The 17,748-nt window shown below is 33.1% G+C and overlaps 3 non-coding genes across 3 annotated transcripts; 1 reads left to right on the forward strand and 2 right to left on the reverse strand.

Annotated features, from left to right (window-relative positions):
- Window positions 1–7,566: 7,566 nt before the first annotated feature.
- LOC132061737 (small nucleolar RNA snoR114) lies at window positions 7,567–7,655 on the reverse strand. Its single transcript, XR_009416154.1, has one exon. It is a non-coding gene; the product is annotated as a small nucleolar RNA snoR114 (small nucleolar RNA).
- A 4-nt stretch (window positions 7,656–7,659) lies between these two features.
- On the reverse strand, window positions 7,660–7,730 carry TRNAG-GCC (transfer RNA glycine (anticodon GCC)). Its single transcript has one exon. It is a non-coding gene; the product is annotated as a tRNA-Gly (tRNA).
- Window positions 7,731–11,315: 3,585 nt separating this feature from the next.
- Window positions 11,316–11,386, forward strand: TRNAA-GGC (transfer RNA alanine (anticodon GGC)). Its single transcript has one exon. It is a non-coding gene; the product is annotated as a tRNA-Ala (tRNA).
- The last annotated feature ends 6,362 nt before the right edge of the window (window positions 11,387–17,748 follow it).

Consider the following 17,748-nt stretch of genomic DNA (forward strand, 5'->3'; position numbering starts at 1 on the left):
GAAAGACAGGTGAAGAGAGAGGAGGGGGTGTGTTGCACCGGCCATGCTGGCTTTTTCTTCAGGTTTTAGTTGTATTTTTGGATTTTTCTTGTTTTTTTTGTTCAACTTCTTTTCCTTTTTTATTCTTTTTTTTTAAAAAAAAAAAAAAATCTGTTGAGGTTTTCTTTTCTTTTTCTCTTGTAAATTATGTAAACAAAAGCCAACACCCGAGTGAGGACAGTGAGAGGCGACTGGGAACACTTTTTGATTGTGATGGGGCTTTATTAGGGATCGGCTTTTAGCCCGTTTTCATTTGACCCGGTAATGGATGGATTGACGAGGCAAATCCAAGATGAGGGTGTATGCTATTTGCAGATGGCATAGTTCTGATTGATGAGATTCGCAGTGGAGTTAACGCTAAGTTGGAAGTTTGGAGACACACTTCCGTACCTTGAAGTCTAAAGGATTCAGCTTAAGCAGGACTGAGATAAAATATTTGGAGTGCAAGTTCAGTGGCATAGCACATGAGGCTGGAGTTGAAGTGCGGTTTGATGTTCAGGTCATTTTAAAGAGAGGAAGTTTGAAGTATATTGGGTCTATTATCCAAGGAGATGGGGAGATTGATGATGTTGTCACACATCATATCATCGGCGCTCGGTGGATGAAATGGAGGCTTAAGTCCGGAATCTTTTGTGATAAGAAAGTGCCCCCAAAACTTAAAGGCAAGTTCTATAAAGTGGTGGTTCGACCCTACTGTGTTGTATGGAGCGGAGTGTTGGCTAGTCAAGAAAGCTTATTGAGGTAGAGGTAGGCTGGTGAAATGTTGGGGAGAGGTGATAAGACAATATACATGGCACGATTCCGGAACTACAGGGACATGACCTTAGATAGGAAGTTATAGAGGACACAGATTAGGGTAAAAGGCTAGTAGGTAGTAGAGTGTTGTCTCGCTAGTAGTTATAGTACTCATATGATTTCTTGCCCTTCGATGTTTGTTATTATCTATTGTTTCTTGTACTTCTTGTAGGTACTATTCCTTTTTTCATATGCTTTGACAAGGCTTATTCACTTCCATTATTTCTTTTTCTGCTTGTCTGGGTTTACTTTTCTAGAGCCGACAATCTATCGGAAATAGCCTCTCCACTTCTGAAGGTAGAGTATAATTTGTTCTTGCCTTGGAAGTACATAAGGGTCCACAGGAAGACAAAAAGACCTTGGGGTAGTTCAAGAAGAAGATGGCATGCTAAGTGTAGACATAAAATGATAAGCAGGGCTAAATATACTACTGGAAAATTTTCCCACGGTCTGCGTACACGCTATCCTTTCAGACTCCACTTGTGATACTATACTGAATATATTGTTGTATTTTGTAAACAAAATATAAAAAACAGTAACTAATGTCTGGCAAATCACTAATTGTGTATACAAAAAGGTTTTTGCTAGGAAAAATACATTTCTTTTAGCAGGAAAATGATATAAAGTAGGAGTAAATAGAATTACAATCAGTGCATGAAGATTTGGGATTATGTTCAAATTTTGTGCTTCAATTTTGTTTTGTTTTCTTGAGCCGTAAATATTTTCTTTGGTAAATAAAATCTTTACTTATAAAACAAAAGTAAAATCGAAAAAATAACTTGCACCATTAGCTGCTATTTATATTGAATTAAATAATTTCATTTTAAAGGAAAAAAGTTAAATTAAATATATATCATATTTGATTATGATAAAGAAATGTGAAATTGGTAAACTAAATTTCCAGAATTAAGTTAGAGGAAAAGGAATTTACTCACTCCCATAGTATGCATATATAATTAATTCTCAGTTTGAGGAATTAGGTCAGCAATATCTTTCTCAGCTGGACACATGTTTATAATTCTTTTCATGATTTTCGATTTTTCTTTTAATCAAGTTCGAATCATATATGAATAAATGAATAACACAAGGAAAAATAAACACAAATGTAAAAAAGGAGACACAAAAACATGGTTGGTTTGAGTCTTTTTCTCTTTTTCTTAATGAATAGGAACTATATCAATGTCACAAACATGCTTTTTCTTCAATCCAAAAATAAATAAACCGGTCCTCCACACGCTGCTTCATGTGATTTTTGAACTGTCAATTTTAATGTTGGTACTCTTTTCTTCTTTTCCTTATCCATAGTTGGTTTGGTAGTAAATGTAATTAAATTTGTTAGAAAATATGTTTGTTCCTTGTTGGTTGTGTTAGGTATCTAATGATGTTTTTAGTAAATTCTTTTACGTGATATCAAAATTAAATATTAGTAAAATCATTTGAACATTCACGTTTTCTCTTCATATTTATCGCTCGAGGACTTCTCTATCTCAACTATGTTCATGGAGTTGTTCTGGACTTCATTTTCGATTGAGTCCCACATCAGTCGAGGCTTGCATCACATGTTTTTTCTTGTATGATCTTGGTTATGTTCACCTTTTGAACTAGTTTTTAAATTGAATTGAGCCTCCATCTTATATTGTCTATGTTTCAGATGTCCAGTCATGGATACGTAAGGGGTATTAAGTTTCACGTCAATTGGGGCTTGAATTTTATTTGCTATCTGGTATTGGACAATCTTCATTTCTTGAAGTATAACTTTTGGAGTTTGCTATGCTTAATATGCATTCTTATCTTTCTCAAATCAGTGTCAATTGATCCAAATTCACTCATTAGCTTGGTGAGTCTAATCTATTCCTCCCTACTTCAAGTTCGCTCTCGTTATGCCTCCCCTTTCTCACTACTACAAAGGAGGAGGAGGAAAAAGCAAAAGATGGAATCTCCAAATCTAGATGTAACACATAAATAAGATTTTACGTATGAAAAAATGCCAGAGAATGCACTTTTTCCTCATCAATTATATAGAATTTTTAAAGGAATTTATGATATTTCGAGCTGCATCGTTCTTTATCTTAAACTTTTAGGTCGATTGCTCATATTCTTTTACATAATTTAATAATAATTGTATTCATATCATTATCAAATGTGTATTTATTATACTTTTCTTTGATTGAATTGTTTGGAAGACACCCTAGAGTGGGCCGAAAGTGGTCTCCAATAACGGATGTCCAACCGACTTTTCGTCCTTGGCCATCTACATCGATTGAAAAAGAAAAAAGACAATCTTAAATGCAAATTGAAAATTTAGGTAAAGAAAACTAAGTATTCAACTCCTCACGAATTTGTAGAAAATAGAAGAGTTTTACCACTCTTCAGTATTATAGACAAATCTCTGCAGCAACATCGTTTGTACAGATATTTGTTCAAATAAGAATACTGAATCATAATCAAGTTTGTATGAAGGGCTAACTTTGCGGTGAAAGAAAAAATCGTAACGACTATCAAAGAGTATGATAGGATGGATGGAATCCATTCATCTTTAATTAACTAAATGTATCGGGTTGACTTGTGAGAATGGAGAAACACATGGTAGTGAACGCTTTCCCTTTAATGGGCCTTACATGAGTTGCTTTTATGACATAATCTTTTTATTTCCTTCTATAAACAAATTAATTTGGGTTAAGTATACTAACCTAAGTATATACAAAATAGATGTAGCAAACCATGAGGCAAAAACATTGAAATTATACATCTTGGAAATATTTTAGAAGAACAAAAACAAAATAATATTTTTGTGTCCCCATAAGAAAGTCTTGAAAATCCTTAATTTCCATGCACGAATAATCACCCCTATTTGGCATCTGCTATACTCCTTTCTTTTTCCAATTATTTAACCTTATTTTACAAGTTTATAAGAGCACTTAATGAGAACATCATGTGGCGTTTAGTATTTTTAAATAGGCACTTTTTAATAATTAGAAATTTAGCACTTTTAATATTACGATCACTGTCCCTTTGTAGAAAAAAATGACAAAAATGGTTCCTTAATTTTTGGAGTTGGTTCAAAGTAGCCCCTTAGATATACTCCTCAGTAGTTTTGGTCCTTTAAGTTTGTCAAAAATGAGCATTTTTATTACTTTAATAAACTCCAGTAATTAGATTTATTGAAAACTTCAAAAAAAAAAAAATCAGGAATATATGGTTGATAAAATCGTAACAACACAAAGGAAATAATTGGCTTTCGCAAGTATAAACTTTCACTATCCTCAATTTCACCAACTTTAATTAGCAATTTTTATACTACGTTTTGATTATCGAGATATGTGATAAAATGTTAAAAATTAAATATGTTGGGAACGTCACACTCCCTATTTTGACTCGAATTCCAGTTAGCGGAGATGCATACAAAATGTTATTATCCTTGGATCAGAAAAGATAACACTAACATCTTTACGCCATCCATAAGTCCATAAGTATAGACAATTATCTTACTAATATTTTAAACTTTAAATAGAAATTTCAGATAATAGTCACATAGCTTTCCTATGATTAGCCATTTGAATAACATAAAACCCTAAATGAAGCGGACGGCTTGGCCGGTTGCAGACTACAGATGAATGAAAATGACATTTCAAAATTTAAAAAATTAATTAGTTAAAGGAATATAAAACTTAGCCTCCAAGTGTAACTTATTAGTAAAGGATTGGATTAAAATTGTTGATAAAAAAATTCAGACATTCTTCTGGGTGCTCTAGTTTTGAATATGACATTTCATGGAGTATTAAGTAGTGACACCTGTGAATTTTTAACAGAGTAATAATCTAAATTTGTAAATGATACTGTCACATATTTTAACATGATAATTGAGCAGACATGAGTTCTTATTACAAGTCTCACTATTGTGCATTTATCAAGAAGTATTTTCATGAACACACGTTATAATAAAAAGTACGAGACCTCCAGGAAAGGATTTTTTTTATAGATTAATTACATAAACGCTTATCCGTTCATAACATTTCCAACGCGTTTGGTAGGAAAATTGCTCGAAAAATCCACACATTGTTTTGAAAGAAAGGGAACTCTTTTCCACTAAACTTTGGGAAAAGATTTTTTCTTTTTTAATTAGAGAAAATACTTATTTATATATATCTTTTTTTTTTTTCCTTCCCCAAAAAAGCTGGTGCAAACTGCAAAGACATGACTTATTGGCGCAATAAGGGAACAAAATATGGACTTTAGGAGAATTCAGTATTGGCAGCCACAAGAGGCTTTAAAGTGCATGCTTCTTATTGTCCCAAGAAGGTAATAAAAGTTAATAAAGCAACTGAGGACCCCCACCCTACCCCGCATCCTTTGCCTACTTTTTAGTTTACCATCTCGTATTCGATACCTGTATTATAGTATTATGGTCTTGATTAATGCGAATTTGCATTGTATAAGGCTCATTGAAGAGGAAGAGCTCCTTACGTACTAAGATCTTTTTTCATGCCCATGTGACAGAACATTTCTGTCGGAAATTGACTGGTTAGAAACATTTCCGACAGACTTTCTGATGACAATCTAACGAGATATAACAATAACATATCCAGTGTAATTCCACAAGTGTGGGTGTAAGCAGATCTTACCCCTACCTTGTGCACGTACAGAGACTGTTTCCGATAGACCCGTAGCTCAAGGAAAGCATGAACATAACAATTATGGAAACATAAACATTAACAACAACAAGATAGCAAGCATAAGACATTCTAACGGAAACGTCCATGGAAAAATATTCACTACTTTTATAGTATTATTAGAATTCATCAGAAACATTTTAAGAGTGAAGAAATATGATTGATCATTTCACCACAATCTTTGATGTTTGCCTCCTTTGCCCTACCATACCCAGTAGTCCACTAAGCTGACAAGTACAATACAACCATCAATTTCAATAAAATAAAAAGTACAACTCCAGCCTTGAATTGTTTTAATCAATCACAATTCACAACCATATTCATTGAAGCAATATACAAAGGTTTGCGTGTATAATATTATCCACTATATGTTTCTTTGCAGAATATGTGTAAATTTAGTTTAAAATGATTTTTGTTAATATAGCTGAAACTTGAAGGTAGGGTAATAAGGGTATATGGATGCAAACTCGCTACCAAAACAAAAACAAGACCTTTTTTACAAGGAAAGATAGAACACACATTTCATTTTTGAATTAATACCCCTCTCTTTCCTCAAAGTGATTCTTTTCCGTTAGATTTAGTGATTTTACTGTTTTTTCTTATATTCAAACAGTAGCATACACATTATTTTATGCAAGTACTATTGATCTACTGTTACAACTCGGCTTGTAAGAATGTAGGATTATATCGATTTTAAGAGTTTGCTTTTTGTCGCAAATTGATATTTATTTCATATTCATTTGGCCTATATATACTAAATACCGTTTCTAAAAATCATAAGGGAAAAAACAAAAACAAGACCTTTTCTACAAGGAAAGAAAGAACACACGACTTTCGTTTTTGAATACCACTCACTTTCCTCGAAGTGAGTTATTTTTCGCGAGATTTAGTGATTTTACTATTTTTTATTACATTCAAAACAGTAGCATACACATTATTTATGCAAGCACTATTGATCTACTATTACAACCCGGATTGTAAGAATGTAGGATTATATCGATTTTAAGAGATTACTTTTTGTCTCAAATTGATATTTATTTCATAGTCATTTAGCTTACATATGTCTAAATACTGTTTCTAAAAAGAATAAGGGCAAAAACAAAAACGAGACCTTTTCTACAAGGAAAGAAAAAACACACGACTCTCCTTTTTGAATACCACTCATTCCTCAAAGTGATTCTTTTCCTCTAGATTTAGTGATTTTACTGTTTTTTCTTATATTCAAACAGTAGCATACACATTATTTTATGCAAGTACTATTGATCTACTGTTACAACTCGGCTTGTAAGAATGTAGGATTATATCGATTTTAAGAGTTTACCTTTTGTCGCAAATTGATATTTATTTCATATTCATTTGGCCTATATATGCTAAATACCGTTTCTAAAAATCATAAGGAAAAAAAACAAAAACAAGACCTTTTCTACAAGGAAAGAAAGAACACACGACTTTCGTTTTTGAATACCACTCACTTTCCTCAAAGTGAGTTATTTTTCGCGAGATTTAGTGATTTTACTATTTTTTATTACATTCAAAACAGTAGCATACACATCATTTTATGCAAAGCACTATTGATCTCTCTTGTTACAACCCGACTTGTAAGAATGTAGGATTATATCGATTTTAAGAGTTTACTTTTTGTCACAAATTGATATTTATTTCATAGTCATTTAGCTTATACATGTCTAAATCTTTGTTTCTAAAAAGAATAAGGGGAAAAACAAAAGCGAGACCTTTTCTACAAGGAAAGAAAAAACACACGACTCTCCTTTTTGAATACCACTCATTCCTCAAAGTGAGTTCGGTGTAGTATTATATCGAAAAATTAAGGGGGGAAAAAAAAACAAACTCAGATGCGCAACTCATCGGCGTATAATTCGGACAATTGCAGAGACCCTATATGTCTAAATACTATTTCTATAAAGAATAAGGGGAAAAACAAAAGCGAGACCTTTTCTACAAGGAAAGAAAAAACACACGACTCTCCTTTTTGAATACCACTCATTCCTCGAAGTGAGTTCGGTGTAGTATTATATCGAAAAATTAAGGGGGGGAAAAAAAAAAGCTCAGATGCGCAACTCATCGTCGTATAATCCGGACAAGTGCAGAGACCCAATATCAATGCATTGAGCGCAATAATCATCACAGCTTAATATGCACCAGCCGGGAATCGAACCCGGGTCTGTACCGTGGCAGGGTACTATTCTACCACTAGACCACTGGTGCTTCTTGTTTGTAAGCCCCTCACAAATCCTGAATTACCAATTGAGTCTCCTTTTGGTTAATTGAACACTAATTTTTTTCAGCCAAATGCATAAACAACCTCTTAATTTCCTGAGTGCGTGATTTTTTTTTCTTTCTTTCTTTGTCGCCTTATAGAGGTATTCTCAGCATGGACAGTGTCTATAGAGCTACCAACATTGTTACATGTGTTTCATTAATCCACCTTGAAGTGCAAATTTGTGCCAAAAAGAGATCCTGATCACGCTATCTTACCACAAATATTGAAGCTTTTTTGTTTTCTTTGCAAGACGACTTGCACTTAAGATGCAATTATCTTTTATGAGATCTAATAGTATAAACTTTTATAATTATCAGTGTAATGAAGTTAAACTCAGACAAAGATAAAAAGTAAGATGCAAATAATGTCAAATAAACACTTCAAGAAGAAAATAACCAATATATTGCAAAATGAACTCTTTTCAAGAAGGTTTACACCACATAAGTTCTTTTAGTATATAGTATCCACCAATGACATGATTATTTTTTCTTCTTATTCATAAAACACCAAGTCTTATTCTAAACATAGGATATTACCAAAGATACATAAGATCATGAAACTTATATAACCATTCTCTTTTATATCCATTTTAGCATGTCCATTTTATTTTAAGAAGAACATGGGCATGGAAATGCACAACAAGGATAGCAAGGGCAACGCTCCATTCTTCGTCGTCGCAATTCGCCAGAAACTTCCTTTGATGGAAGAGTAATATTATTGTGATTTTCAACAATTTTAGATGATGTAATTGCTTCATTACCTCCAATAGTAGCAATTAAATTGCCATAATTAGATGAAGAGTTGCAGAGGAGGAAAAGGGTCATTAATAAAACCATGAATAACATAAGTATTAGTAGTGCATTTTTCCTTGCCATGGTTGATATATCAAGTTTATTTGTGTGTTAGTGATTACTGATATTAATTTCCTTCATGTAAATGGTTTATATAGGCGCTATTGGAAAAAATTCTTGTTATGTTTTCAAGATTCTTGTGAGTATTTTGAGTCCGGCAATAAAGCAATAAATTCATACTTGTGTGGTAAATTTTGAAAGGAAAAGAAATTGGTGGAGTTTTCAAGAGAATCTTTTAGGCCGTACATCAAAAATAAATAAGAAACTGTTTTATTTAATCAATCTCTTACTTGGAAAATGAGTCGATTATTCAAGACGTTTTGTTACTAGTTTGAATCTTCGTTGTCATTATATGTAACTTTCTTTCGTCGTCAACTTATCATATGAGACTTATTCGCATACCAGTGTTAGGCATACATGCATGCCATCTTGTATTAAGGGGATACACTTATCCGTACTGGATGTTTACACCAAATCATATAAATTTACTATAGTTAGGTGTTTTAGTGAGGCGAGAATGCAAGTTCATTAACCATGGTTAATTGCTAAATGTCTATAATACAACTACATGTCATACATCCATATGCTAGATATAAACACTTGTTACGGATAAGTTTTTGCCTATTTTAGTAGAAGGGACCTAGCATAACACCATTAGCTCACTAGGGGTTCAATGAATTATTAGACGTGTCAAATGGGCGGGTCGGGTTGAATTTAGACGGGTCAAAATGGGTTGAGTTAATCAATGGGCAGGTCACTTGGGCTGAAATCGGCTTAAAAGCGGGTCATAACCCATGCTTCAATTTTGCAATACAGCAAGTACAGGAACCACATTGAGAGACACAAACTTGGCAATTGCCAATGGCATCAAGATTAATATCACTTGTCTTCTGGGATAAGAGGGCTCTTTGCGTAATTGGATTATCAATAATAATATCACGTGAGCTACTAATTTGGTTGAAGCAAAGTGATGATAAAACTATGAAAAGAGCAAAAATTGCTATAGTGGTTCTTGCCATTGCACTAGATAGTATGCTATATTCAATATAGTTATGGAGTGCAAATTGAACTCTTTGCTCCTCCTTTATATAGAGCTCATCATGTGGAAATAGAAGCATTGCAAACCGGAAGGTCAAATCAGCCACTAAGCTCCTGCTATGTACGGGATCCGAGAAAAGATCGAACTGCATTATTTCATCATATATTTACAATTTGTCTTAACTTGCATTTCTACAAGAGGCTTTTTTCGCAACTTGAACCGTTGCGCTAAGCCTCCCCTTCTGTTCCATTTATGTGACACTATTTCTTACTAGTCCGTTCCAGAAAAAATGTCTCATTTCTATATTCGAAAATAATTTGATTTTAAACTTCTTATTTTATGTCTAATGGTACCTTTATAGCTACAACTCATGGCGTATTAACATCGTAATTTTTAAGTTTCAAAAATATTTCTTTCTTTTAAATTCCGTTTGACCAGTCAAACTCCGACACATAAATTGAAATGATAGGAATATGTGATTTAGATCTTTAAACCAAAATATTTAAATAATGCTTATGGATAAATGCAGGGCCAGTTCTATAAACAACTTGGTTGTAGTGGAGATTTCCAGCCCCTTTGAAAATAAATTGTCAACTTGTGAGAAGAATGCAAAGAATGGTTTATCATGGCTTATTCACTTTCGTTATTTTTATTTTCATAATTGCTTTGAATTGTTTGCCCGTATCTAACCATTCCTATGCCTTTTCTTGAGCCGAGAGTCTTTTGGAAACAGCCTCCCTACCTAAGGTAGGGGTAAGGTCTGCGTACACTGTACCCTCCCCAAACCTCACATTGTGGGATTCATTGGGTATGTTATTGTTGTTGTTGTTGTTGTTGAGAAGAATACAGTTGTTGTTGAGAAGAATACAATGTAAGTAATTAATGAATTCACAAGCTAGCTTTGAAATTTGTGTTTAATGCTGATGTCGTGGATGATATCAGCAATGTCATTCTACTCTGCCGCTATAAATAGCTCATCTCACTCATGCACATTGTGAAAAAAATTATAGAGAATTTTGAATACAATAACAACATATCCAGTGTAATTTTATAAGTGGAGTCTGGAAAGAATAGAGTATACGTAGAATTAAGATAGGTAGTTCTTATAGGAAAAAGTTTCGATTTGTTACTATATACTTTGTGGAGGAGGTCTAGACTTATCCTCGGTTAAGAGTCGAATTTGTTTGAGTCCTTGCTCGTTACCAAATAAAGACATTTTTAGCTCAAAAGCTTAATGACAAGAACTCAAATGGATCCAACTTCTAAAGCAGGGTAATTCTAAACCTTTTCGTAAAGTACGGGGATAAATTTCAACCTTTTTTCCTTTTTAATAATGTATGACCCTCAAGGATTTTATGATAGTGCTCCATCCTGAAATATTCGATCCTTAAAATATATTGAATGCATCATTTTCACAACGAGTTGTATCCTATGAAAAGATACATTAAATTTTGAATCGCTCTTAATAAGTTCACCATCAATATTTGCAGAACCTTATGGCTAAACGAGTCCTGCAAATATTAAGATATTACAAAACTATACTCTTTTACCATCAAAGCAACTTGAAAGAGTTAGTATTCACATAACCAGAAAGGAGATGTAATAACATATTTTTAATGAGTTAGGGTGAAGAGGAACAAGCACCAGTGGTCTAGTGGTAGAATAGTACCCTGGCACGGTACAGACCCGGGTTCAATTCCCGCCTGGTGCATTAGCTGTGGTAATTATTGCGCTCAATGCAGTGGTAAAAGGGTCTCTCTGCAGTAGTCTGATACACAGGGCGATGAGCTGCGCATCTGAGCTATCCCCCCCCCCCCCCCCCCCCTTTTTTTTTTTTTTTTTTTTAAATTTTAAAGTTAATTTACGAAGTTCTATTTTTGTTGTGGAAAAAGATAAATTTGATGCTTATCATTTTTTTTTTTTTATAACCGGTGGATTTAGGATTTTGTATAAACGGTTTCAGATAAACATGACGAAAGTCGACAATAAAGTCCACATTAGGTATAGGAAGCGAGATTTGCTCGCTACTCTACTTTTTCTTCTTTTTTATTAGCTACTTCAAAATGAAGTCACCTTTTTAAGTCGCGCTCTTGATATCATGTAGGTCCGCCCCTGATAATAACAATTAATTACCGTATAAGAATAATGCATTAATTTTGTTATCTACATCTGCAGGGACTGCAAGATGTAGATAATTTATAATGTTTATAATTTTTTGTATAAGTGGTGGATTCGGGATTTGTATAAGCGGGTTTAGATAGACACGACGATAGCCAGCAATAAAATCAACATCAGGCATAGTGAGTGAGATTTGCTCGCTACTCTACTTTTTCTTCTTTTTCATTCGCTGCCTCAAAATGAAGTCACCTTTTGTAAGTCTGTGCTCTTGATATCATGTAGGTCCGCTGCCGATAATAACTATTACGGATTCAGAATTTTGTATAAGCGGGTTCAGATAGACACGACGATAGCCAACAATAAAATCAACAATAGTGAGCGAGATTTGCTCACTACTCTACTTTTTCATCTTTTTTATTCGTTACCGCAAAATGAAGTCACCTTTTTTTAAGTCGGTGCTCTTAATACCATGTAGATCCACCCCTGATGACAACAATTAATTATTGTATAAGGAATAATACAGTAGTTTTTTTGTTCTAAATCATGCAGGGACTGCAAGAATATCCAAGTCTCTTGTCTTTTTCATGTCTTGATTCTGCAGCCTCAAAGATTCTTTAAAATTCTCATAAAGACAAAATCACATTGTAAATTTAGATATATTGTTATACTAGACTGCTAATATCAAAGATATATCTCTTGGAAATGACATAAAATTAGACCTTGTGCTATAGATAGACTCCATCACATATACTATATAAACCATTGGATAAAGACTAAGATTATTCATCATTATAGCCACTTAAACTTTTGAATCATGGCAAACAAAAACACTGTGTCCATTTTTGCACTTTTCATGAGCTTTTCCCTACTTTTCTACATTTGCAACTCTTCTTCTGCTAATGACAATTATTTAAGTGATAAATTTGCAACTATTGATAATTATTTTACTCCAGTGACAAAGGGCTTTTTTGCTGAGCTTCAACGTAGAAAAATGGAAATTTGCTCTTGTACACCTTGTTGTTACATATGCCCATGCCCTACTTCTTAAAACTGGCCATATAATAAAGCCGGAGTTCAACTTATATACGCCGACAGGGCAAAAAATACTACAATATATATGCACCCCTGTTTTTGCTTTATATTCGTATGAACGTGACTGTTTAGGTACAATGTGTCCTAGACAAGTCAATCTATGTAATAACCTTTCGTATGTAGTATGAATAAAAGTTTCCTTTTGATCAACAAAAAACAGAAGGTCTCTCTAATACATGTTTGTAGCAGGATGTCGTAACCTGCCTTGATTTAAAGATTGCAGATTCGATCTTTTATGGAGGTGCATATATCTTTGGGGTGATCTGATAGCGTAAAAGTTATTTACACTATCGGTGGAAATCAGTTAAACTCAGAGAGACTACAGGCTAGCTACTTCCAACTTCATCGGTTTCTTCCTTTTTTTTTTTTTTTTTTTTTTTTTAGGTATTTTCCTATGTGATGGTGATGTCCTGTTAAAAATAAATTAGATGGTGCATTGATGAATAGTCTTTAAACCAGAAGTTCCGAGTGTTTGAATTGTATAATTAAAAGAATAAAAAGCTTAAACCCTTTTGTGTAGGATCTTTTTGTTCCTTTAAAGGATGCATTAAAGCATTACTTATTAACCTTAACATTTCATTGAGAACATATATAGCTCGAAATTTGAGATCCAACAACTCTCCTCGATATCATTCGATTAATTAATCGTAAACTCAAACATAAGCATACATTTAGTAAAAAAGAATATGAGGTGCCCGTAAGGTAAATTAAGTACCAACAAAGGACGGCATAAACTGCAAATCCTAAAAATGCATACTTTACCCATATAGACATTAATGAAGGAGTCTCGAAGAGATTATTAATTAGATAATGTAAAGAGTGAGTTTACAACTCATTAAGCATCATGGATATTTTCTGCGACGTGGCTGCCACGTCTTCTAATCAATCCTATTAAGTTTATGTCGACGTGACGTGTCATGTCTTAACCCGTGCATCTGAGCTTTCCTTTACCTTTTTTTTTTAAAAAAAAAAAATTATTTTAAGAAGTTCTATCTTTGTTGTTGAAAAAGATAGAATATACGTTTATAATTCTTTTTACACTATCATATAAAAGATGCACCATCACGTTAAAGATGACCGATAACAAACCATGGCGGATTCATGATTTTGTGTGAGTGGGTTCAGATAGACACGACAATAGCTACCAATAAAGTCACCATCGGGTGTGTGTATACACACACACGCATATATATATATAGATACTGCAAGCGATCGAGATTTGCTCGATACTCTACTTCTTTTCTTTTTTATTCGCTATCTCAAAATGAAGTCACATTTTTTAAGTCGGCGCTTTTGATACCATGTAGGTCCGCCCTCAATGACGACCATTAATTACTATATAAGGAATAATACAGTAATTTTTTTGTTCTAAATCAGGCAGGGACTCCAAGTATTGTTGGAAAAATATTAGAGATGATCACATTAAGAAGAACAACTAATAGAGAAATAAAATTTTGTAATAATAATAGAGATAAGACAGAGTTAAAATTAGAAAACACAGTTCAAGGCACACTATGGATGATACTGTCTTCAGAGTAGATTTCTGTCGCTATCCCGGTGCTAATAGCAAAGTGACGTTTTACTCCAAGATACACCGCACCACTCAGGAATTCTTCTAATGTGCACTCAAATAGAAGTTCCGGACAATCTTTTTAATCTCTTCGCTTTAGTAAAAAGGAAGAGGCAAGAATGCAAATTTTATGTTGTAGGAATTTTTTGTATTGCTGGAATTTTGTGTTGTTCAAATTTTTTCTAAGTGTTGAAAATCTACAGCAGACCTATTATTTATATGGTGTAGAAAATAACTAACACACCTTTTCAAAGAAAGAATGTACCCCTTAAGATTGGATGACACCTTTTCACAATGAATAGTTGTACCCGGATAACACCTTTTTACAATATATTGTGTCTTTTCAAAAGTATGTTTAAATTTTGAATCACTTGTAAAATAAATTCCAACAAGAATATCCAAGCCTTTGTCGTTTTCATTTCATGGATAATTCTGCAGCCTCAAAGATTCTTTAAAATTCTCATAAAGACAAAATCACTTTGTAAATTTAGAATAATGTTATACTATTCTGCTAATTTCAAAGATATATTTTTTGTAAATGACACAAAATTTGATCTTATACTACAGATATACTCCATCACATATACCATATAAACCACTGAATAAAGGCTGAGACTATTAATCATTATAGCCACTTAAACTTTTGAACCATGGCAAACAAAAACACCGTGTCCATACTTGCAATTTTCATAGTTTTTTCCTTATTTTTCTTCAGTTGCAACTCTTCTTCTGATGATGATGATGGAAATTATTTAACTGATAAATTTGCAACTATTGGCAATTACTTTACTCCAGTTTCAAAGGGCTTTTTTGCTGAGCTTCAACGGAGAAAATTGGATTTTTGCTCTTGTGCACCTTGTTGTTACACATGTCCATGCCCTACTTCTTAAAATTGGCTCTATATATACGTAATAAAGCAGGGATTCAACTTATATACGCTGACAATGTAAATCCGACCACTTTCTTATGAAGGGTGGCTACATGTGCTGATACCTTTCTGATGACTTGATAGTGTGAAAAATTATTTACACTGTCGGCGAATATTAGTTTAACTCTGAAATTAAAGTCCCTAATGCTATATCATGTACCCCTATTTTTGTTTTATTTCGTATGAACGTGATTGTTTAGGTACTATATGTATCCTAGACAAGTCGATCTATGTAATAACCCTTCGTAGTATGAATAAAAGTTTCCTTTTGATCAACAAAAGAAAAAGGCCACCCTTATAATTGTTTGTAGTACTAAGTAGGTTGTCGTAACATGTCTTATTTTCAAGATTACAGATCCGATTTCTTACGGAGTAGTTGTTATATGTAATATTACATATTTATGTCACATAATCGTTAGTAATATTTGGGTCTTCTGAAGTAACAAATTAGTTAAATTATATAATTCCCTAATTTTAAGTCATTAAGGAGTGCTTTTGTCTTCATCGTTCTTCCTTGATGGGCTAGTACTATATATTATGGGTGTGGATCAGTGATATATTAAAGTTATTATCTTATACTATAACAAGTAAGACATATGAAAGTCAATGATATATGCTTATTGCAATCTTTTGTTGTAAAAATATCGAGAATTAACTGAACCAATACCAAAGAACCGAGAGAACCGAGACAATATAATTGGATAGTTTGAAAGATGACGCTTTAATTGGTTATACGTGATAGATTAGCCAACCAAAAAAAAAAAAAAAAAGAGAGAGAGAGAGAGAGAGAGAAAATGATACCTTGTGGCCACTTACAAATTGAATTGAAAGAAATGATCTTTTTAGATCTCTTGTGTGTAAAAATGAAATATATTATTTGTAAAAATGAAGATATCTTGTAAAAATGCCATAAAACTAAAAACAAATTTTCAAAGGGCTACAAACGCACTTCTCCCCCTTGATGTATTTGATCGCCAAGAATTACTATTGAGGAACTCTTTAATATTTCGAATTGAACTTGAAGAATAACGTCTCTTCATCACTTCGGTTTTTAGAAAGAGAATATTTGATGTCTTGATCTCTTCATTTGTGCCGATGACTTATGACATTTTCGAGATACCTCTTTAATCGGATATATGTACCCCTTTTTGTGTGCAGCCAGGGTTTTTCGTGGAATAGCCTCGAAAAAACTCTAACAGACGAGTCCGGAGCCAAAATGGCTTATTTTTACAGCCATTAGACAAAAATAGTATGCTTTTTTTTTTTTAGACCAAAATGGGTATTTCGTTGGATAACCAACGAAATACCCACACAACGTACTGTTCCGTGCCGGTGAATTTCTTGCATTTCGCTACATGTGTAGCGAAATGCAAGAATTTTTTTTTTTTTTAATTTTCCTTTGCATTTCGTGAATCAATTCACGAAATAGGCATTTTTAATTTTTTTTTTTTTTTTTTTTGCAATTCGTGTAATTAAAACTGTTTTTTTTTTTTTTTTTTAGCATTTCGTGATGCAATTCACGAAATGGATTTTTTTTTTATTTCGTCAATTAAATGAACGAAGTTGATACGAAATGCAAAAAATTGCAAAAAAAAAAAAAACAAAAAAGCCTATTTCGTGATTTGATTCACGAAATGCAAGGAATTTTTTTTTTATTTTCCTTTGCATTTCGTGAATCAATTCACGAAATAGGCATTTTTTTTTTTTGCAATTCGTGAAATTAAAACTGTTTTTTTTTAAAATTAAAAGGGAAAAGTATTCAAAACACACTCAAACTATGGCCAAATTTGCCATAACACACCTCAACTTTGCGGGGGTCCTATGACCCCCCTGGACTTATTTTTTGTGTATTATTTTCGCTTTCAACCGGACAAAGTCACTCAAACGAAGTTTGAGTGTATGCACGCGCTCATAAAATTAAAATCGACGGGTATTTTCATTATTTTGGTTTCCAAAATTTGAAATCCAAAATTCTCTCTCACCTTCCACTCGATTTCGCCATATTAATCACTCAAATACCATTTTAAATCGCAAATCAAAGTGTGAATCATAGTTAAACTAACTTTAGGTGGTAACATCGCGGTGGATTTTGACCCGAAATCGTCGATTGATCTTCAAGCTTTTAGTGAACCGAAAAATACCAGGTTAGTCTTGTTCTTTGTCGTATTTGTACGCATAAAGTTTATTTTTTTCCATATTATATAGGATTTATGAAATTGTCGTATGAATTTCTAGGGTTTGTTAAAAAATTATGGGTTTTTCCTAGTTTAAATTGGGGTTATTTGGGGTTAAGAGATGTGTAATCTTATGTCGTGTAGTATTACCGTTGTAATTGCGTCCAATTTATTTTCACCCAAAATGTGAT

The sequence above is a fragment of the Lycium ferocissimum genome, chromosome 6, assembly GCF_029784015.1.
Source record: "Lycium ferocissimum isolate CSIRO_LF1 chromosome 6, AGI_CSIRO_Lferr_CH_V1, whole genome shotgun sequence".
In the NCBI taxonomy this organism is placed as follows: Eukaryota; Viridiplantae; Streptophyta; class Magnoliopsida; order Solanales; family Solanaceae; genus Lycium; species Lycium ferocissimum.